Below are 25764 nucleotides of genomic sequence, written 5' to 3'. Positions count from 1 at the left end.
GAGATAGACAAAAATCATTGACCAAAACTGGTGAAACCATTGTAGAACGCATCATCAAACTAATTTATCTAAACCGAATCATCAAATCACCGATCAACGTCTGTCACTGACATCATTTCTTTCCATTCTGACATAACTTCAGGCGCGGTACGGTTCCATGGGTAAAATTTATTAAATTTCCGCCCCAATTCCGCAACATTCCGTAAAAGCACGTTCACCTACGGAACGTGTTACTAGCAAAAACATCCTGTTTGCGATTTCATCAAGTCATACCTCCTCACGGGTTACATAACAACGTACATTCCGAAGCGTCGAGCGTCGTGTAAAATAACTCAGCAGCGAACGTTAGATGCAACCGCTTTCCGATGTTATTCGCTATTACCACCGAAGGAAGAAAATGAGATCAGAAAAGTTTTACTCATTCAACGACAAGTTTCAGCCAGCAACCAGGAAAGAATGGCAGGCTTTCCTTTGAAAGATCCAAGCTTCTTAAATTACATGGCTTGCTGTCTGAAAGAGAGCTTGATTCAAATGCAAACTCTCATTTGAAGCAAATTTATTATTTCGAAAAGTTCCAAAGTTTCAAATGGATCGCTAGTCCCAAACAATTGTATGCATTCAACTCGTCTTACTGCTCGGTATGTTACTTTGATGTATTGTACTGTTTGAAGTGTATTCGTTTGAAGGTATCTTAATGAAGGACATCATATATCAAATAGATCACTAACATTGCTAACATTGCTGTTCTTTCTGCTTATGGTTTAAACAATATACAGGGTGATTTTTTAAGAGCTTGAGAACTTTTTTAAACAATAAAACGCATAAAATTTGCAAAATCTTATCGGTTCTTTATTTTAAACGTTAGATTGGTACATGACATTTACTTTTTGAAGATAATTTCATTTAAATGTTGACCGCGGCTGCGTCTTAGGTGGTCCATTCGGAAAATCCGCTTTTTTATCGACAAATTTTGTTCAGCGATGAGGCTCATTTCTGGTTGAATGGCTACGTAAATAAGCAAAATTGCCGCATTTGGAGTGAAGAGCAACCAGAAGCCGTTCAAGAACTGCCCATGCATCCCGAAAAATGCACTGTTTGGTGTGGTTTGTACGCTGGTGGAATCATTGGACCGTATTTTTTCAAAGATGCTGTTGGACGCAACGTTACAGTGAATGGCGATCGCTATCGTTCGATGCTAACAAACTTTTTGTTGCCAAAAATGGAAGAACTGAACTTGGTTGATATGTGGTTTCAACAAGATGGCGCTACATGCCACACAGCTCGCGATTCTATGGCCATTTTGAGGGAAAACTTCGGAGAACAATTCATCTCAAGAAATGGACCGGTAAGTTGGCCACCAAGATCATGCGATTTGACGCCTTTAGACTATTTTTTTGTGGGGCTACGTCAAGTCTAAAGTCTACAGAAATAAGCCAGTAACTATTCCAGCTTTGGAAGACAACATTTCCGAAGAAATTCGGGCTATTCCGGCCGAAATGCTCGAAAAAGTTGCCCAAAATTGGACTTTCCGAATGGACCACCTAAGACGCAGCCGCGGTCAACATTTAAATGAAATTATCTTCAAAAAGTAAATGTCATGTACCAATCTAACGTTTAAAATAAAGAACCGATGAGATTTTGCAAATTTTATGCGTTTTATTGTTTAAAAAAGTTCTCAAGCTCTTAAAAAATCACCCTGTATAAGAATACCAGAAGATTCGTTACTCGATGAGAGTTCGTCATAACAGAAAAAGGGAAAGGCATGTTCTTATGTTTGCTTGTGGACAATTTTATATTCAATCCTCGTTATACTGTTACATCGGATCTGTGAAAGTAAAATCTTCCAAAATCCAGGATCAAACTGATTGCAATCAAAACTATCATAGGTCGATAATACCGTACAAGATCAGTATTAACCGGAAAACGGTGTTGGAAACAATTTGTTGTTTTGTTGTTGATCAAAATCTAGACTCAAAAGTAACAGGAGCTCATGACTTTGATTGCCTGACGAACTCAAAAAGCACAGCAAACAGAAACATGAGTTAAAACATTGCGCTTGATGGGTTACCTAGGCAAGGTAAATTCTGCGCTCCAGTTACTTCTATATTGAATTATATACATGAAATGCATGCGAATAGCGTTCAATTAGGTTCATTTGAAATAGCGCTCCAACTGGCTGTGATCTACAATATTATTTTTATATGTGTTACTATCGGCATTTCATAAACAAAAAGAATAAAATGAAAATTGATTCAACGAATAATTTCCTTTATCTTTCACAAAATTTTTGAAGTTGTAAATAAACAATTTATAATCATTAGCGAAATTGTTCATAAAACATTGACATTGATAGAAGATATTTGAACGCGCTCAATTTTCTCAGAGATGGCTGAACCGATTTTAACAAACTCGGGCTCGTTTGAAAGGTACTATCGGGCCATTGATCAAGTTCGAAGATCAAATGGTTGTGACTTTTAGTTCCGGAGATATGATTGTATAAGTGACGTAGCCGACAAAAAGCGTTGTATTTGAACGCGCTCAATTTTCTCAGAGATAACTGAACCGATTTTAACAATTTTCGACCTTGAAAAAGCACCATAGGGGGGAGTACATGAAATTTCCAAAATCGAACATTTTTTTTGATGACAAAACTCTTAAAACTGCATAAAACATCGAAATTTATTGTCATCTCAAAAAAAATTTTTTTAAAAAAATCAACTTTCTGGGACTTAGAAAAATGTTCATATTTTTTCTAAGTCCCAAAAAGTCGACTTTTTCCAAAAAATTTTTTTTCGAGATGACACTAAATCTCGACGTTTCATGCAATTCTAAGCCTTCTGGCATCAATTTTTTTTTCGATTTCGAAAATTTCATGTACTCCCCCCTATGGTTATTTTTCAAGATATATGAAAATTCCACTAAGTGGACTAAGAGTGCTTTTTTTTAGATTAGCATCACTGTTCTCATACAAATAGGCAACGCAAATGTCAAGCATTAGTTTGGAAAAATGATGCTGACTGTGTGACATAAACACTGAAGCATGCTTTTGTGAACTACTCGAATCAATCTGAATCAATTGGTGTCAAAATTAGTATCCAAATTTATTTAATAAAAGTATTTTCATGAGACTGTTATGAAAGAAGAGAAAGGCATTATCACACCACTAGGTGGATTATGAGGGGTTTTTTTGTTACTATTGCTTTATAAACTCGAAGTTTTTGTGGGACACCCTGTACTACATTTAAATCTTACATTTGAATTTAAGAGCTCCATTTGATTAGTTTCAAATGTAACATTTGAAAGATTTTGACCGCTATTTCTGGAATTTCCGGAACCGAAAACTGGATACCGCTATCATAAATTTATTTATTTATTTATTCGTCAAACAAATGTACACTACAGGCAAAACTAACATAGTTTATAAATTGGAACAGTTTCGAGCACAACTCAGAAGATTTTATTTCAATTGACGGTTTTTTATGACGGTTTGAAATTTTGAAAACTTACCACCTTGTAATGTAAAAATCGGAAATCAGACTTGGATATTTTAATGGGTCTTCCAGAGCTGTTGATTTTAGTTTTATTTTATGAAAATCTCATATGAGTTTATTTGGTCCTAGAGTATTATGATCTGCAAATTAGAGAAATTCATTAGCCAATTAAAAGAATTCTCTTTTCATCACATGATTACTTATGAATAAACCTATTTTAATTGACCTAGTGCTATTCTATAAAAGTAGTGATGTCTTTCTCATATTAGTTAAATTTCCCAAAATATCATTAGAAGATTCTGTCAAGAAATCAATCTTGAATAAAATATGAAACTTTCTTTGGGTATGAACTAACACAACTGTTTCAATTTGTAAACAGTTATGTCAAGTTGATAAGAATTCTTTATTTTGAATCGTCGCACTAAATGATTAAACACACATTAAACAGCAGCCTACGAGACTATAGGAATTTTTATTTTAGCCTAAGTTTGGGAAAATCGATCAAATCATCTCTGAGAAAATTGAGTGATTTTCGTTTTAGAGTTTTTGACCACCATTTCCGGTACTTCTGAAACCTGGAACTTGAAACCAGTACTAACCGAAGTCGGTTCGTTTAGTAAGTAACTAATATAGCCTACAAATTAAATCAGTTTTGAGCCAAATCTAGAAGAATTCTACTCTTTTTTGCATAGTCGCTCTAAAGGACGGTGTGCAATTTTAAACACACTTTACCCTATGAAAGTATGATGAAATTCAATAGCAACCTGTGAGACTATCAGAATTTTTATTTTATGAGTGAAATTATTTGGCACACATAATTTGTTCAGTTCTATGAAATGTCTCTCACTAGGCAATTTGTCAAGTGATTGTATAAACTTACTATATGAGAAAGGCAATAAGTGTACTTTTATAGAATAGCATCGTTATCATGATTTTGTAATAACACTAACAAGTAGGTACAAATTGAATAAAAGATTTACAAATTTACATATTGTTCACCTGAAAAATATAGATTTTAACGTGGCAACCCAGTACGCTAAACGAAATTTTGGAACCGGAAGTCATGTCTGGAAAAAATTGCACAGTATATTTTAAGACACTAAGAGCTTTAATTTGAATCGTGATTTGTGAAAATCGATGGAACCGTTGCTGAGAAATCGAAGTGAGTTCCGTTTTTGGAGCTTTCCTTCACTATTATCGATGCTTTCGGAAGCGGAAATCGGGGACTAGTAGTCCGAAAGTAGTTTTATACATTCACTAACTAACAAGATCTGCCAACTAGATGAATTTATCAGCAAGTTTTATAATAATGTGCACCTAGTTTCGCCATCACTTTTAAAAAAATACTCATGAAATTTAAAATTTTCACTAATCGTACTGTACTACCAGAATAGGAAGCCGGATCTGGATCAGCTTCTCGGTGACTTTTTTTTTGCTTCTTAGTTTGTAAAAATCGGTTAAGAATTTTCCGAAAAAAATTAGTGCGCATTTAGTCATAAATTTGCTCATATTTCCTTGTAATTCCGGAGCCGGAAGTCAAATCGGGATAAAATTCAATAGTGATCTATGGTACCATAAGACCTTACATTTGAATCTGAGTTTGTGAAAATCGGTTTCGCCATCTTTGAGAGAAACGAATAACATTATTTGTCACATAATACATACATACACACACAGACATTTTGTAATCTCGACGAACTGAGTCGAATGGTATATGACACTCGGCCCTCTAGACCTCAGTTAAAAGTTGGTTTTTACAGTGATTGTATAGCCTTTCTACAGGGTGATTTTTTAAGAGCTTGAGAACTTTTTTAAACAATAAAACGCATAAAATTTGCAAAATCTCATCGGTTCTTTATTTTAAACGTTAGATTGGTACATGACATTTACTTTTTGAAGATAATTTCATTTAAATGTTGACCGCGGCTGCGTCTTAGGTGGTCCATTCGGAAAATCCGCTTTTTTATCGACAAATTTTGTTCAGCGATGAGGCTCATTTCTGGTTGAATGGCTACGTAAATAAGCAAAATTGCCGCATTTGGAGTGAAGAGCAACCAGAAGCCGTTCAAGAACTGCCCATGCATCCCGAAAAATGCACTGTTTGGTGTGGTTTGTACGCTGGTGGAATCATTGGACCGTATTTTTTCAAAGATGCTGTTGGACGCAACGTTACAGTGAATGGCGATCGCTATCGTTCGATGCTAACAAACTTTTTGTTGCCAAAAATGGAAGAACAGAACTTGGTTGACATGTGGTTTCAACAAGATGGCGCTACATGCCACACAGCTCGCGATTCTATGGCCATTTTGAGGGAAAACTTCGGAGAACAATTCATCTCAAGAAATGGACCGGTAAGTTGGCCACCAAGATCATGCGATTTGGCGCCTTTAGACTATTTTTTGTGGGGCTACGTCAAGTCTAAAGTCTACAGAAATAAGCCAGTAACTATTCCAGCTTTGGAAGACAACATTTCCGAAGAAATTCGGGCTATTCCGGCCGAAATGCTCGAAAAAGTTGCCCAAAATTGGACTTTCCGAATGGACCACCTAAGACGCAGCCGCGGTCAACATTTAAATGAAATTATCTTCAAAAAGTAAATGTCATGTACCAATCTAACGTTTAAAATAAAGAACCGATGAGATTTTGCAAATTTTATGCGTTTTATTGTTTAAAAAAGTTCTCAAGCTCTTAAAAAATCACCCTTTATATGAGAAAGGCAAAACCTCTGATTAACTTATTTAGTGGTGTGATGATGATTTTCTTTTGCCATTTAAAAAGTCCCATAGAAGAAAAATTTTTAATTGAGATAGTTTTTGGTATGAATTTAGGATAATTTTGACACAAATTCATTAAGGGTCGGGTAGGATCTAACACTTTTGAAAAATCAATTGTTATTTTCTTCATGTTTTCGTATAATAAAACATTTAAAGAATATTCTGTTAAAATTTCAAGCCTATTGGAACGAATCTCTGGAAGTTATGGACCTTTATCTATTGCTATCTCATTCTGCAAAGAAGCAAGAGCTTGGCGCGCAGCCCCAAGATTTCTACTTCGATTACTTAAAAACTTGACCAAACATTCTTTAAATGTTTCATTATAATAAATTATAAAAGAAAAAATGTGATTTTTTGAAAATGTTAAACCCTAAGGGGTACCTGGAGTAATTAATTGTTTCCGATGATTTTATAGACAAAAAACTACTGCACTATTTTTTTAAATTTGCACCCGCTTTCTACATATAAAAAAACCTGACCCCAACGTTTTTCTTTTCGTTGTTTATTACTTTGGATAGGTTTAGCAGCTACAAAATGACAGATTTTTTGTGAAATAATCGTAGTTTTCACTTTGAACAACCACCAAAAATAAAAAAAAAAATCAAACAGAATCGTTGGGATCTAGAAAAACTTCTACTCTAACTATGCTTCGTTCATTTGTTCACTTCTGATTAGTCTACGCTGGAATACAGTGGACACCACAAACCATGATTACTAAGAAGCGTCCTAAAAAAAACATCTTCACCGACTTATTCCTCCATTTTTTCAACGAAAAAATTTGTTGTTCTAGTGATGATTTTTATCATGCAAAACATTGGAATTTATTTTGTTGAACGATAATTCTGAATAAAATTGCAAAAATTATAATTTTTCCATCGTTTAGATCCTACTCCCCCCTTAAGATGAATTCGAGTCGATCTTAAAAACGGGCTTCAAAGTTTACTTCTCATATTCGCTAACATTCTCGAAGCATTAGCAATAATACAGCTGAACATGATCATTGATCACTTTCAGAGAAAATTATGCTGAAAGCATAAAACTGAACTTTTGTCGGTTAGGTTACTTAGACGAGTATAAGTCTTCGAGAACCGAATATGTTCTTGATAAGATATCAAAGATTATCAAATAAGCCAATAGTAGCGTCTAAGATTTTTTCAAAATCGGTTCAGGCACTTCTGAGAAAATTTACCGGATAAAAACCAGCGTTTTGTTGGTTCCGCCTTTTATACGATATTATCTCCGGAACCGGAAATGTTTACCATGACCCTCACTTTACAAGAGGTACATTGTTACGGAAATTCAAACCGCAGATGGTTTTTAACGGTTTATTAATAGTAGTTGGTTTCAAGGATGGCTTTTATCGTATCAAAGAACGTTCACTGGCAACTCTTCAACGATTGAATCAGTGCCATCAAAGAGAGTTGGAAATCATCGTACCAACAAAAACCCGGCATGGCTCATTGAACATAGAATCGACACCAGTGCGAGAGCGAATTTCTCTCGATGACATTTCTGAGAATCAAAGGTTAGCACGCTGCTGTGGGGATCCTTTCTGAAGCAACAAACGGTCGCTTATTTTCGTTTCGCGATCCGATTCTATACAGGCAGTTGATAATTGCAATAGAATCATTTTACTATTGCCGCTTATTATAACTATATGCATATAATCTTTGTATAAGTTGTGTCTATGAAAATGTATGTGAATGCTCCACACAAGGGTTTTGAAATATTGCAACCTAGTATGAGAATCATCAAGTTGAATCATCGACTCGATTTTCTGCGATAATTGTCAACTTGCGATTCTCTCTTGGGAAATTCCACACAGCAACGATCATTATCAGACTGTAATTTTTTAAGGGCCGTGAAATACTCAGAGTATGAAGTGGAGCGAAGGAATGTAGAAAAATTTTCTCGCGGTTCATGCATTGAGAGACTCGAGTTCTTGTAGCATCTTCTACCGGATTGAAAATGTTGTATACAATATAGATAGCAATATAGCAGCTTCTGTCAAATTTTCGACAATCACCAACACTGGTTGGTTTGACGTAAAGTCAACATAACTTAGCTCAGTTTTGCAATGACAATAGAAAACCTGTTTGAATCCACCTAGTGGTGTGATGATGCTTTTCTCACGTGACTCAGCAATGTTACTGTGGTAGTCTAAAAAACTGCTCATTGAATAGAAACAGGAAAGGCGTGAACTAGCAAAGCCTAAAAATCGACCTATTTTCAAGAGAAAAAAAGTAGATTTTTTTCAGTTTTTTGCAGCATCGGCCTAAGATTGAAATTTTCAACATACTTCTCCCTGTAGCACCAGATTATCTTTTAATTTTGGCTTTTCGTTTTTTAAAATCGGTTGAGAAGTAACGGAGAAATATGAGTGTTTTGGAACCTTTGGTCACAGTTTGAAGGGACCAGGTAAATCCGATATCGATTGTTTCCTTTTTTGAATCGTCGCACCATATGATGGCATGAAATTTTAAACACTCATCGCCCTTTAATCCCAGTGCCGGAATACGGATCCGGATTAACTTCAGATACTCTGTATTTGAGTCTAACTTAGAAAAAAATGATTGACCGATGTGGAGAAAAGTGATGTTGGACCACTACTTTCGGAACTTCCCGAACCGGATTCCGGGGTGCGGTATAGCCGAAGGCGATTTATATGATCAGTAGCTACACGGAACGACCGAAATCAGCATTTTCGCGAAAAATTTAGTTGATTTGCTGATTTTAGTTAGTTATTTTTTGAGACAACTAAAAAATTCTTAATTTTGCTAATTTAGATTTTTTATTCTCATTCCCTTAATAATAATAAAATATTTGTTGAAATGACTATTTCTTTTAGTTGAATTCACAAATTAAACGTGCTGTCATTTCTTAGCTAAGGCACATTTCATTTCCATTCAACTAATTTTTTAGTTGAATCAAAGAAATAAAATGTTGTTTTCAACCAATATGAATGGTTGAATTGGCTTCTGCAATCTGCAGCTATATGGCGCCCTGTCACCGAAACGGTAACACCGTAATGACTACTTGCCACTAGATGGCACACTACTGCCGAAAAAATTTCAGACGCGGTTGTCTTTTCCATATTGGCAGGTATAAATACGATGTTGTATTGGAGAAAAAGACATAAACGAAACATAAATATCTTTTTGAATTTTTTTTCTTCTAAATCACTGTTTTCTTCATTCTCACTGAAAACTTTGAGCACTCGGAAAACAAAAACCGAATACAAGTAGTACACCGGACGGCGCAGCTCGGAAGGTTTGAAGATACAAAAAAACTTCATCACAATTAGAGTGAAACATTCGAAATTCACTTCACTGTTCCGCGTAAAAACATTATTACGCACAATCGCTTCAAGTGCGCACAAATTCTGAATAAATACGATTTCCACTAACAGTTTACGAAATTTTTACATATCGGTTTAGAAATTTAAATAAAGATATATCGAACACATGCGAAAAACATCAAAACAATTTTCAAGCAGTTTCAATAAGACTGTCCTTTTTAGCTTTTTAATTGATTGTTTTGCTTTGACACTTCTCATGAGTTTTTGGCTAATAAACTTGTTAATAATACCCATTTCAGTTTTGTTTTCTTTGTGCTGTCCTTCAGTAATGATGGTGATAGATAAATAGAAACAAATTTTCTGATTTTAATAACAAAATTAGTTGTCAATGAGAATTTCGTGTTGGATTGAAATATTGCTGGTTTGTGCCCAGGATATTCACCAACTAAACACATTCTCTTAAAATAAGAGTTTTTTCAGCAAAGTAAATTCTCAATTTTAACTAATTTCATAGTTATTTTGAAAATTTTGTTGTTAAAATCAACTAATTCAAAAATAGTAATACGAATTAGGCGCAGAGCTAATTTCGGTCGTTCCGTGTACAAATTGTAACAGTTTTGAGTCCAATTTAGAAGAATTTCCTTCTTTTGCATCGTCGCACTATGATGACTTGAAATTTCACTTCATCACTCCGTAAATCCGGAACCGGATGTCAGATCCGGGTCAAATTCAGAAATTCTATAAAGGATCGTAAGCTCTTCCATTTGATTTTAAATTTCGGGTGAGCAGTCGTGGTGAAGAGTGAGTTAGTTCCATTTTGAAGATTTTGATCACTATTTACATTACTTCCGGAACCGGTATATTCTATATGAGTCTGTGTGGTCTTCAACTTACAAGACCTGTAAACTAGAAGAAATAATCATTACATCTAGCAGTAACTGGAAGACACCTGGTCTAAAAAATAGAACTTACTCATTCAAAGGATTTAAGATGCACTCAGACTACATAGTTCGTATTTTGTTCGCATGTTGTTCCCTTCATCGGACAGACTCTGAGTTAGTCATATAAACACTAAATTATTTAGTCGGTAGAAATGTGTATTCGATTGACATCACCTGGAGGATTCGTTAAATAATACTTAATGTTCATGGGAATCAATAAAACTACGCGTATTATTCCAACATTTTCAATAATAGCATTACTGACGAATCCGCATATTTTACATAGCAACCAGGCATACAGACGAACGAACTTTTGATCGAACGCTCTTCATCAAGATCCGGACTAGTGTTGTATATAATTTTTTGGACGCTCGAGGCCAATTTTTTTAACTCCTGCATATTCCCAGCTGCCCTACCAGTCTTCTTGAAGACCCTCTTCACGATTGCCCAGTAACGTTCGATGTGTCGAAGCTGAGGGCGATTTGGTGGATTGATATTTTTCTCAACGAAATTTAAACCCTTTTCCGCAAGCCAATTGAGAGTGGTTTTGGCATAGTGAGCCGACGCTAAATCCGGCCAAATAGGTGGAGGTGTACTATGCTAAAGGCAGCAATCTCTTCTGGAGACACTCAGGTCGATAGATTTCAGCATTTATAGTACAGGTAGTGTAAAAAATGGTTGACTTCAAACCACTGGAATTTCTCCACTTGAATCGACTTGTCCGCATCGCTCACATCCTCCCCAACGACGACAATAAAGTATTGTGGACCTGGAAGGGTTTTTGAGCCCTCCTTTAGATAAGTCTCATCGTCCATCAAAACGTATGCATCCAGACACTGCAAAAGACGCGAATACAATTTCCGGGCCCTTGTTGCTGCTCGCTTCTTCTGTTCTACACTTTGTTTCGAGATTTTCTGCTTCTTGTAGATCTTCAGGTGATTTCGCCTCTTGATACGCTGGATCATTCCGACACTCGTTCCTGCTTTTTTGGCCAAATCATGTATTGACATTGATTTGTTCTTCATGATTAGAGATACCACTTTCTGGTTCAGTTTCGGGTTGGAAGAACCGGGTTTTCTGCCTCTTCCTGGTAGCTCATCCTAAGAATAATGTTCCCCAAACTTATTAATTATGTTTTTAACACTGGCATGATGAATTCCAAACCGCTTCGCCAATTTTCGCAAAGTAATACCCTTCTGACTCAGCCATGTATCCAGAACCTTGATTTTCACTTCCTTTTCAATACGCGACATTTTGAAAACGCAGAATTTCAACCGCACAAACAAGTAAACAAACGAAAGCTGACAGCCAAACGCAAAGCATGCTGTGATCTGAGCATAAAATGCCATTACAAATACATACGTACTACACAAATGTATCTACAGTATTTCGCATCTTCAGCAATTAACAGTGGAAAAAATGAATTTAGTTCTTCATTTTCTGGCTCAATTATACGCTTCTACATAATCGACTCTTAGGTTTCGGTTGGTTTACATTCCCTTCCGCATTCATAAAAATAAAATAAACCCATTAAGTTTATTCTGGTTTAAACGTTTCCTTTTGCGAACTGAACAATGATTTCATGTGCGACAGTTTATTTATCAAAATATTATAAAAAATAGGCAACAGTAAATATTCCTTCCCTTATCTCAACTACACTTTTCATAAATTATGACCTAGTATAAGGAGAGGAGAAAAGATTTAATTCCGTAAGTAAGCAAAGCAACAGCAAAGTCCTGGTATTACATTCTGATGTGGAAACTGACCTACTGTTCCAACAGATTTCAAGAACAATTCTTTGTGTAAAAGGCAATTACATGAACCATGCCACCCATCCTACTGACATTATAAGTCCTTCCAGGTTGGAAATCGATGGATACCGATTACTACATTGAACATCCTTTTCTGTTTTAGATATCACGCACGTTTTATGAGGTAAAATAACTTGCCAACTTTCTCAACAATTTCTTCTTTGCTTCGAGCAGGCGGTGGTTAGTTTATGCATCCTTACCTGTAGCCATTTCCAATTTATCAAGCAGAAAATACCGTTAAACTGTCACAATAGAACATTTAATTTCTTCAGAAACAATTTCCCAACCGCATAAATTCGATGAGAAACTCCTAGTACCACTGTTGATAATCCAACTTTCGATTCGAAGCACGCACTGTTGCTCTAAGATCGGTTTAATCGCACGTAAAATATGGATTTAAAATACAGTTGCCGAAATTAAAATAGGTTTTTACGCCCAAATTGCCAGCAATGTTTTTATCCAAACCAATATTCCGGAAGTGCAATTCATAGTCATACGAGTATTCCCCCATCTTCCGCTTCCAGCAAAACGAATGCGATGAGACGGCACCACCATGCCGGAAAGTTGCTGTAAATTGCTGATAACATCGAGCATTCCGGGCATGTTTGGCAAGTGCCTTCCAATGTATGTGAGAAACTCAGTATGAAGGTGCGGCTCGCATGTGTATCGACTCTACCGATGGCAAATTACGGTGCTTTGGATAGATGACAGAGCCGTTGCACCATTGATAGGTACCGGGCAAAATGCTGGCATTTTTGCCAGGGGCCACTTACTTTTAAATCTGTTTTCTAACAGTTCGGAAACCTTCAATCTGGTGAAATATCAGTTAGAATTGTAATTCCAAATATTTTTATTGGTCGAACATACAATATAACGGAAAGGCAATTTAGTCGAAAATTACGGAGTTATAGGGACCGTGCACGATAACAAATAGCGCCACTAGTGTACTATACCCACTATTGTAGGTATTTCGGGTACTGGAACCCGAGAACCGGTATAATCGAAGTTGGTTCGTATGGCATCAACTAACATGACCTACAAACTCTACTAGTTTTTATTCAAATTTTGAAGATTTCATACGATTTTGACATCGTACACTGAACGACGATAATCCCATACTTATATAAAATTTTATGTATCAAAAACTTCTAACGGCAGAACAGACATACCCCAACGTGATCTGGAATAACTCCGGTGTTTTTGGACCACTGCGGCTCCGTATGAGTCAGCATGGACTAGAAGAAAATCTGTTTTTTTTTTGGCACTGGACGCATCGAAATTGATCAACGGTATCAAAAGTTATGATTTTTTGAAAAAATAAATTCGTTTAAAATCCCTACCCGAGCGTTTGGGTGTTAATTGCATCCGAAATATATGCATAATTTTCGGTAGGAGCATAAGATCTTTCATTTGGACCTTAGATTAGGAATACCGTACTGCCATTTCTGAGAAAAATAAGTGGGATCTTTTTTTGAGTATATAACTATTATCTGCCGTCGTTATTCGAAAACCGGGAACCAGGATAGCCAAAATTGCTTTGTTAGTTTGCCTAGTGGTAATGGCTACCGATTGGAATACTTTCGAGAGCAATTTAGAAAACTTTTAACATTTTTCGTTTCGACTGTTTAAGTTACGGTACACAATTTTCAACTTACTTTACCCTATCATTCCGGAACCGAAAATCGAATCTGGATGAAAATCAGGAATTCCGTATAGAACCACGAGACCTTTGATTTGAATCTAAGTTGGTCAACATCGATTAAGTCACTTTCGAAAAACAAATAGACAGACATTGCTCACATTTGTGACTCGTATTTTCAATATTCGTCGAACTGGCTACCCGTGAGTTTGCTAGCATTTTTACAATTGCAATTTATTTTCTTCTTCCATTCTAAGAATCTTACGAATTATTTGAAAGTTGACAGTCGAGCAGTTATTTTTATCAAGTAGTTAAATTTATCGAAAACTGCGGCCCATTTCAAAGTTTAACGGATGGAAAGTTATTTGGGTCTATTTTGCTCTGAAAATAAAGTAATGGCAAGTGGTGTAATAATTGCCATTTAGCGAAAGTAAGAGAAGAACTTCGAGATTTTTTTTTTTGGTGTTTCATGTCCAGTCGATAAAAAATCATTTAATGTGCTGAGAATATCGTGATAATAGAGTATGTTTCAGAGAATATGATCAACATTATACACAAATCCAACTGCAATGACAAAAAATGACGTGGCCGTATTTAGATACAGAACGAATAATTCGACTTAAAATTTAATAGCCAGTCGATGTTGAGCAATCGTTCGTCCGCACGCGAAAAGTTCCTGACTCTGAAAAAAAAATACACAGAGAATATATTTTTAAACTCAGATTACAAGTTTTGCTATGGTAGGATTATTTTTTCCACTCGCCGCCTCGTGCGCTGTCGTTACCGGGCCACTAAACCACGCCCTCGTGCACGGTCTCTATACACAAGATACGACTGTGCACAATGATCCTAAAAATGAAACAATTATTGGACTCACTAAATAAATACAATTTTTTTGTAATGGTTGATAAAAACTAAAAACTTATTCTAGTCAAAGAGATTGCGAATGAGAAAATTTACGATCGCATTTATTCATAATTATTGATTCTACCCTTTCCAGAAATTATTATTCCGACTTTTCATTTCTATTATTTACTTGATTTAGTTCTGTTTAGTTAAGAAATCATTTACTTCCGGGATACTGAAACTTTTGTTGTTGGAAAAATTGTAAACCTAGTTGTCTTTTGGTCGGGAATAAGAGAACGCACAAACTAGCTTACAAATTCTACAGTTTACGAATCCATTCAATAGAAGATTGCAAATATTTTGGACGGTTACTATTCATAATAGCACGTGATATTAGATCTAATGATTCTGTATACGTGAGTCTGTTCATGGACTCCGTCGACTCATGAATCCATTTTAAGCGTACACTATTGAAGTAGTGTTTTCGAATCAAGTTAAATGTGTGTACCAGTTCGTGCTCGCATCTCACCCAGCACAGTCGAAAGTTGCTTACTGTCTTGGCTGAAACTTGGCCTACTAAACCAAAATGAATTTGTATTGATTTCAACCGAAATTGAAATCTTACTTAAAGAACGAATACATTTAGACGTTAAATATGTAAAGGAGATTCAATTCAACAAGGCGTGTAACTCTGTGTACATTATATTCAAACGTGAAAGCGATGCAATTGAATTCGCTTCGGTCAACAACGAAGTGCACAGTGTCAAGTATGGCAATGTTAAATACAAAATCCTTGAGTACGTGATGGACAATGCCACACAAATACGTGCACATGACCTTTCCCCGCAGGTCAGTGATCATTGCGTTCGAGAAAATATGTCGCAGCACGAAAAATTTTTTCCATCGAAGGGGAAATATGGCGGAAATTTTTTCCCGGTATTTGGAATGGCGTGCGAGTATTACGTATGCAACTGCATAAGGCAATATCATCTTATGTAGTTTGTGATCATGGTGGATGGAATTCTTGTAAATCGTTGGTTGCCTATGAGAGTCAGCTGATTATATATCAATTTTGTGAACAACCTGTACACTACGGTAAATCCTGCACTTAAACTGCGAAAAGGACATCTTCAACCAAAGACAAGGACAACCGCTCAGCAACGGTGCCTAGTGAACCCAGTACTTCTGCTAGAAAAGGCTGACTACGAGATCCAACAGTAAATAAATATTGGCATCTAACAAAAATATGGCTCAATCGGCCACGTAAAGCTTGTACGCGAGTAGGCCTGAATAAAAATGTTATTTGAAAAAAATAAAAGGTAGTAATTCCATCAACAGATCACCGAGATTCAAACGCTTCAAACTAGGTGCAAAGATCTATCGCAGATAGTTTCAAGCCAACCAGCCACCGGGGAATCAAAATCAATAGCTAATTGGTATTTAATATACTAAAGCGAACACGGTATGTAGCAGATGGAAAATTGCATCTACACACCGCACACAGTGCAAAAGCGACTATCCAGCGAGGGAAGGGATGGGGCATTCCACACAAAATCAGCCACCAATATTTTTTTCACCTAACTATTTTTTCGGTTCAAAACTCAAAAATGCATACGTATTCGATACGTATTTTTTTATTCCAATATGATACGTGAAATTTTTGAGTAATGATTTTTTGAAGTTCCGCATTCACAAAAAAGTGCCTATTTGTGAAAATATTAGTTCCTTTGAAGTCAAAATTCGATCTGAGAACTTATCACTAGTGTCAATACGAATTGAAAAAAAACGCAGGTTATCGCGATAGATGTTAAGTTTCTCAACAATTGTTGTGATGCATATGTCATTTTACAGTACTTTCTCCGACGTTTTCAATTTTCAAAATTGGCCAATGCTCAAATCCAAGTACATTGATTTTAACACTCCGAAAAATCCTTTGATACCAAAATTATCCAAATCGACTCAGTACCAACGAGGATACAGCCATTGGAAAATACTGTTCCGACTGTTTTAAGGCTTGGTAGTCGGAATGTTAACTGCTCTGGTCCGAGCGCTGCGGTACGCACCCCGCGTGCGAGTCATAGTTGAAAAATTCACTACTCCGAAAGTATTCATCTTTCCACTCTCAAACTTTGCCCGAACTTAGTCAAACCCCTAAGGCTACTATTTTCAAATATAAAAAAATAAGGCCCAGGTTTGAAATTTTTTTACTTGTTTATGAACTTTGACCTTTTTTCATTGAATGCACAATTACGTTGTTTTTTTTTTTTTTGGAAAAGCCTATTTGAAAGCTAAGGAAAAGACGCACATTTCATGTTTTGGACAAATTTTTGAATCATTATTAGATTTTTCAGTATAGGCTGTTGAAAAAAACACTCTTTTTTGTGAACGCGGAAATTCAAAAAATCATAATGAAATGAAAAAATACGTATAAAATATTTTGAGTTCTTAACCGAAAAAGTAGATGGAAACAAATCTGGTGGCTAATATTGTGTGGAATTCCCCATATATTTATAAATTCCGTTTTGTGCGAAGGTTCATACTGTGCAAAACAGAGCGATACTTTGTCATGCATGACGTAAATCCTGCTTATACGATCGAAGCAGAACTGCTACTGAACGCAATTCGAGGTGTGAAGTAATGATCGAAACCGTCCGCTGTCCTGGAGAAATCAGGTGGAAGACATCATTTTGGCATGCTGTGATTGGCTCGTGAGAACATAAGCTGATTCAAATCAATTGCATGTATGTTTAAGTTAAATATTTCCAAATAGATTGGTTGTTAAATTATATCAATCCATCAACGAATGACTGTGTTATAATCGTTCAAAACTATGACAGAAAAAGATTACGGTTACGTGAAAGGATAATATTAGAAATCATATCTAAAATCGAAAGAAACAGCAAACCGAAACTATACTTTTCATCCATTATAAAAATCGCCACACGAAAATTTTTCAACTTCTTTGTATAGAAGCCAAACAAAAACTAATCGTACGATATGCGTCAAAATTTGAAAGAATGTGTATAAAAGTGTTGCCAACGTTGAGAAAATAAAAGTTTACCGATTGGACAAGCGCGGGAATTTTAAAATGAAAATTCCGGTTCTTTTTTGATCATAAGGTATGCATACCTCAACTTGGAAAAAAATACTGTAGCAAAAAAGAACCACGACGTTGACAAGCTGAGATTAATACGACTAACGTTGTATACTAGCGAAAAGACAATGAACTATTTACACTATGCTAGAGCTACCAGTGGAATGTAGAATACCTTTTAAGGGGCTCTTACTTATATTTTAGAACATTCGAAACTAACACTAATCTATTTATTTCAGCACTAGAGCAGGATTAAGTGACGAATGAATAAATGAATTAATCAATGAATGAGTGAATGAAAAGAGTGTATGGGTGTATGAAAGAGGGAAGGAAAAATTGAATGAGTGAATGAATAGTTGATTGATTGTGTGAATTTGGCGAACATTCATTGGGTCGCTTGCTTAATTGTAACGGTACAATTAAAAGGCGGAACACAAGAGAGCAAAAATTGCGGGGTTGTGTAGGGGACAAGGCCGATTAAATCAAAAATGCAATGTTCAAATTTATTCAGAAATTGAAAAAGATAGTTAGTTCCTGTTTTACTAGCGAAAAAAACGTTTCGCTAGTAAAACAGGAACTAACCACTGCACTCAATCACTGAAAATATTCCGTATTATCGGTTTTGCACCATACGCTTTGTGCAATGGTTCGTTCAATTCATTCGGTTGAAATTATACGCGCCTTATTTTAGTACTGAATTTCACCTTAATGCTAGTTCATACCAAACATTTTAGAAAACTTCAATTTTGAACTATTTCTTATTATCTCATGCTACTGCAAATTTTATCATAAATTGCTGATCAAAAATAAGTGAGGAGCAATTGATTCGATGATCGTGAACAAAGTTTTTTTTATCGTATAAATATTCGGATACTCGGAATGTTTCATTCGTTATTTCTTCGAACTATTTCTTATTATCTCATGCTACTGCAAATTTTATCATAAATTGCTGATCAAAAATAAGTGAGGAGCAATTGATTCGATGATCGTGAACAAAGTTTTTTTTATCGTATAAATATTCGGATACTCGGAATGTTTCATTCGTTATTGGATACAATAGAAGTGCCTTGTACATTACTTTCAGTTTTGATAGTTTAGTCCCAAACTATCAAACAGGTAGCTTTGATATTTCAATGCCCATCATCTATATAATATCACGATACACTTACGACGTTTTCTAATTTCGCAATTTTATGATCATGCTAAGTACAAAGACAAACTATGTAGTTACCAGGTATATCCGTACGGTTTTATGTTAAACTGATAAAACTATTTTTGATTTTTTAACAATCGATGCAAAACTGATTTTCATCCGTGTCTATGAAGCAAAGTGTTTTTTTTTTCGATTTACCATCAGTCTTTCGTTCAATTCGTGTGGCATACATTTTCCACACTTTTGGAATTTTCCCATAGCTCTTAAACGGCCAAAAATTGTTTGTTGTGCAATTTTGAACATTGCTACAATTTGCTTTTGACTAAAATTATCATCTTCATCCAATACTGCTTGCGATCCGGCATCTTCTAAATTTTTTTATGGTCTTCCACGTTCTTTCATTTTTCACATTAAATTCATTATCTCTGAATGGATTAAAACATATTTCGCATGTTGCTTCTGATAGAGCACGATCACCATATGCCTCTGCAACACTTTTCTTCAAATGTAAACAAAATATTAATGCTTTGCGCAAATAATCACTATCTGGGAAAAAAACTCGACATTCACTACACGATGAAAATTGCTAGTACTATAACTTGATACATATTGAATAGATTTGGCAGTTCGGTTTTACATCTCATCCAAGTCAGTCGATAAAACAAAACCGCTTACGTTCGGGACAGAAGAAACCAAGTACAGTATTGTGTAGTGAACAATAGAACGACCTCGAAATGAGTGAACCAAACGAACAAAAGCTACCGACACGAAAGAATATAATTGTTGTTGACTTCAGGCAGTGCAAAATTCGACCTTCGATACGAGAACTTGGAGATTTGCTTAAGGAGCAAATGAATCTTGGCATTAAACGTGTGCATTTACTTCAATGCAATAAGACGAATAATATGGTTTATATCCAGTTTTATAAAGAGTTGGATGCAATTCAATTCGCAAAAGACAATAACAATGTGCACTATGTGGAGCACGAAAACATTAAGTACAACATTCCAGTATATATGGATGATAGTGCTATAGAAGCGTCACCGATTCTTATATTCGCAAAACTATGTTCCAATACGGAGAGATTCTCTCTATCGAAAAAGAAAAGTGGAAGATTTTTTTCCCTGGTATTCTAAATGGCGTACGTTTATTACGCATACACTTGAAGAGGCCTATACCTTCTTATGTGATTTTCGGTCAAGATACAAGAATTCCGTGCAAATCACTTGTTACCTATGACAATCAGATGGCCACATGTCAATATTGCCAAAAAGCTGTTCACTACGGTAAGCCATGTGATAAACTGGACAAGGAGACAACTACACCAAAGGACAACGGTGCTTCCTTCACACAAAGCCCAAGCAAACCCAGTACACCTGTGACAGCCACCAACAACAATGAAGCATTCCTTTCAACGAATCCATCATCATCCTCTATAGAACTTCCCAACTTACCCTCCAACCAACCAGCAATTGCAACCAATATACAACAAGGTGCATATACAGCAACGAAAAGAAGACGGAAATCGACAACAATACCATCGATGCGGCAATGGATGACGAGACGAACCACGAACGAAGTGCCCCTCAATCCATTCATGGAATTTATTTCATCGCTGGAGCATATTTGCCATTCCAGTGCACCGGCGAACAATTAAATTTCTTTAAAGGCGATTTGCAAAAACTTACAAGATATCAATCGAAATTTTTCGTAATAGGGGACTTAAATGCTAAGCATGTCCAGTGGAATTGTAGGCAAAATAACAGTAATGGTAAAATACTTCATAATCAACTCTCAGCTGGTTACTTCACAGTTCTTCATCCCAGTAATCCTACTTGTTTCTCTTCCGTGAAAAACACGTCTACAATTGATCTGGTTCTAACAGATCAAAGTCACATTTGTAGTGAACCGATTACTCATGCTGTCTTTGACTCAGATCATCTTCCAGTAACATTCAGACTTTCCAACGAAGCTATAATTAATCCAATTAGTTCTATTTTCAACTATCATAGAGCTAATTGGTTGGATTACAGATCTCACATTGAAAATCATGTGGATCATGAAACTATTTTAGAAAATTCTGCGGACATCGACACAGCAATTGATAATTTGAATCATTATATTATCGAAGCTAGAAATCTTTCAGTTCCCAAAGCTCAAACTAAATTAAATTCTCCTATCATCGATGACAATCTTCAACTACTCATTCGGTTGAAGAATGTTCGTCGACGACAATATCAACGTTCTCGTGATCCTGCTATGAAAAACATAGTTAAGGATTTACAAAAAGAAATTAAACATAGATTTACTCTTTTGCGAAATGAAAATTTCGCTAAAGAAGTTGAACAAATTAAACCATATTCTAAACCTTTCTGGAAACTTTCTAAGGTTCTTAAGAAACCTCAGAAACCAATTCCTGCTCTCAAGGAAGGAAATCAAATACTTCTTACAAATGGTGAAAAAGCTCAAAAACTTGCTCAGCAGTTCGAGAGTGTCCACAATTTTAATTTAAACGTTGTGAGTCCTATTGAAAATGAAGTCTCACTGAAATATGATCATGTTTCAATTCAAGTGTTGTTACCAAATGACATTATTGAGACGAATTTGGATGAAATTAAATCAATTATTAGGAAACTCGAAAACATGAAGGCTCCTGGTAATGATGGAATTTTTAATATTCTTATTAAAAATCTTCCCGATGTTGCCTTGAGACTCCTGGTTAAAATTTTCAACAAGTGTTTTTCCTTCCCAAAAAGATGGAAAAAACGCTAAAGTAATTCCTATCCTAAAACCTGATAAAAACCCAGCAGAAACATCAAGTTATCGCCCAATTAGCTTACTTTCTTCTATCAGTAAACTTTTTGAAAAAATTATCTTGTTGAGAATGATGTCTCATATAAATGAGAATTCAATTTTTTTACCAGAGCAGTTTGGATTTCGTCATGAACATTCAACTACTCATCAACTTGTCAGAGTAACGAACATGATAAAATCAAATAAATCTTTTGGGTTATCCACTGGAGTTGCTCTTCTAGACATAGAAAAAGCATTCGACAGTGTTTAGCAAAAATGTCTGATTTCCAGTTTCCTATTTATTTGATCAAAATGATTCAAAATTATTTAACTGATCGTACTCTTCAGGTTAGCTATCAGAATTGTAAATCTGAATTGCTACCCGTACGAGCCGGTGTTCCGCAGGGTTCGAGTGTAGCTCCAATCTTGTATAATATTTTCACTTCTGATCTTCCAAATCTACCCGTTGGTTGTCAGAAATCGCTATTCTGTGACGACACAAGTCTGTTAGCCACAGGTAGAAATCTAAGAGTGATCTGCAGTCGCCTACAAAGAAGTTTAAATATTTTCAGTGATTATCTGTCAAAATGGAAAATTAAACCAAATGCAGCAAAAACGCAATTAATTATCTTTCCTCACAAGCCAAGAGCTTCTTTTCTTAAACCAAACAATAATCACATTCTCAAATTGAATGGCTTGGAATTGACATGGTCTGATCAAGCTAAATACTTAGGTTTAACGTATGATATACGTTAAATATATTAAATGTTTATATCCTCTTATAAACAGAAATTCTAAGCTCTGTCTAAAAAACAAATTGTTAATTTATAAACAAATTTTCAGACCAGCCATGCTTTATGAAGTACCAATTTGGTCAAGTTGTTATTCCACCAGGAAGAAAACGCTTCAAAGGATTCAGAATAAAATTCTAAAAATGATTCTGAAGCGTCCTCCCTGGTTTATGTACAAATGAGTTACACAGACCCACAAATATAGAACCATTAGATGTAATGTCACATAATAACCGACAAAAATCGATGCAATCTTCAATTGAATCGATTCGCTCTCTGTATTAGTTAGTAAGTTAGTATATAAGTTCCTTTTCATTACACAATACAAGTAGGTTTAGAATTTTCCCTACACAAAAATCTCAGAATTGCGGAAGCAAATGATGTCTTCATGGTAATAACCAAATCATATATATATATATATATATATATATATATATATATATATATATATATATATATATATATATATATATATATATATATATATATATATATATATATATATATATATATATATATATATATATATATATATATATATATATATATATATATATAACAGGGCTGAAAAGTCACCACTTGTGGCTGAACACCCAATTTAAATCTTAATAATTTAATTTTAACTCATATTCCAATAAATAGTTATTAAAAAAAAAAGTGCCCCTCAATCCTTGCAGGAGGGAAATGGAAGCTCCTCTCCCCCTAGAAAAAGGGTGACAACGAGATCCAAATCAAAAAAAAATTTTTTAAAATATCTTTCAAATAAAAAAATATAGATTTGGCAGATTTCATACCAACCAAACAAAACAAAATTAAAGCTCCTCTACACCAAATTGTTGTATCTTAACGTTCACTTCATGCCGGTATTCCTGATATCTATATCGGTCTAGTACCAACGCTCATCAAATGATCTTGAGCGCAGTTTTTGGCGGGAAAACTGCGTAGGCTTGTTCTCGACAAAATCTGGAAATATAAGCCAAATCTTCATCACTACTGAAACTGTAAACAAGGAAATGTTTTATTAGGAATGCCTGAGAAGCACCCTGAATTGTGGCAATCACTTCTTTAGGCATTCCTAATAAAACATTTCCTTCTTTGCGAATCGGAAATTAAAACCATCAGTGTAGTGTGAACCTAGGATAATTTGATTAGCTTTATGCAATTTTAGCAGTGCAAAATTCGCAACAGAGTTTAATATCATTTATATGCAAACAGTGTTTAAAATCGTAGAGAATTACATTTCCTACGCAACCATGACGCTCCCTCCCTTTTCTGGTCTGATTTAACATCTTGTCACTACTGCCAAAGGAATGGTATAAAACGAATGGAGTCCATGTTGTACCGAAAGAGACGAATCCACCTAAATGCCCGGAATTGCGATCCATCGAGTAATGTTGGGCTCTAGTGAAGAGAGAGCTCTCTCAATATAAACAACAAACTTCAACTACAGACAAAAAAAAATCGAAAATCTTGGACAAAAGCAGCTCAACCGGTTACAGAGAAGTTCATGCAGACCCTAATAGTGCATAAAATCAAAAGTTCGTAGTTTCTTCATGCAGCCCAATTAAGTAACAGCAATTAGTTTTAGGATGACTAGTAATGCACAATGAAATGAATAAAAATGCATATTGGATTGAACTAACAGAAATTTTTTTCTAATTTCAAATTTATTCTGTCCAGATTTTGTTGCTATCACGCCGTAGTCACAAACCGGTTACTTTTGAGATATCAAAACGCCTAAATTAGTTTTGCAGATCCAGTCTGAACGCCGTTTCACAAAGTCTTAACCTCTTCTGAATTCTTAACATTACTTAAACAACATGGACTATTATTTCAAGACGTAATTGAGAGGAATTAATGCTAAATAAATTGTACAATATCCAGCCGATCAAATCTTGTGAAATAGATTTAAAAGTTTCCAATTCCATAGTAAGAACCGGCCCTGCACAGGTACCTATTAGTGGTTTTTAGGAGCAGGGTGTTTAGCCCTCATATGTGCATCACGTTGCATTCGGAATGGATATAAATATGAACCGGCGCCAAGTATAGCAGCATAATTTTCTTGAATTTATTTGTTTTTTGTTCTGCTCTTTTCGATGCAGACGGTAAACGTTGTATACACTGAAGACTTTGTATATACATTAAAAGTCTTCTAGATGAAAAAATACAAATGCAGTAAAATTCACAAAAAAAACATGGCTTCATCAATAATTTCCTTTATCTTTGTATTATAAAGTACACTAAGTTCATGCGAGTTTATACGGATTTACGAAGTTATGTGTTATTTTATTTTGTGGACTTCCCTAGTTATGAGAATTGCCGTAGTTATTCGGATTCATTTTAAGCATTACATAACCCGCACGAAAAAAACACTTCAGTGTAGGTTCATTTTATGCTTTGTCTTGATGGAAGCTTCTCCTGTAAACGGAAATTTCGATCCCTAATTTCGAGCGTTGTTTAAAAAAGTGCGAGTGTGTAGTGTCAGAGACATAACTAGATGTCGTGCAGACGAATAAGACACTCTTTCTTTATACTTCCAAATATCAATTAGTTGATCGATTGTGTGAATTGTGCAAGCTTTCCCTTGTTTCACTACTAGAATTTGAAACGATGCACCTAAACTAAAGTACAGATTAGTTACATTTAACATTCTAACACACAATTACATATTACGAAATAACCAGTATAGTTCTTTATGATAAAATAATGGAAAGTGGCGAGTTGAGTTCGAATTTCGATGAATATCGTTTACTTCCATATTCTATTTCCAGGCTGGTGTATTGTCCGTGTGTGCGATACTGATATGGTCGTTGTAGGTAATCGCATAATTCTTTGGGTATATAATTATGGTTCTAAATAGCAGCATACACAATTTTTATGTCGATTATTTCATTTCGGATTCCAATATTTCAGTGAAACAAACTATAAAAATGTCAAATTATGTAATTCTCTACGATGTTAAACACTATTTGCATATAAATAATAATAGACTCTGTTGCGAATTCAGCACTGCTAGAATTGCATGAAGCTAATCAAATTATCCTAGGTTGACACTACACTGATGGTTTTAATTTCCGATTTGCAAAGAAACAATCTTTATATAGTTGTCTATTTTCCATTGCATGTGCTCCAA

Source organism: Malaya genurostris, chromosome 3, assembly GCF_030247185.1.
Source record: "Malaya genurostris strain Urasoe2022 chromosome 3, Malgen_1.1, whole genome shotgun sequence".
Lineage (NCBI taxonomy): Eukaryota > Metazoa > Arthropoda > Insecta > Diptera > Culicidae > Malaya > Malaya genurostris.
This window is presented reverse-complemented; position numbering follows the sequence as displayed.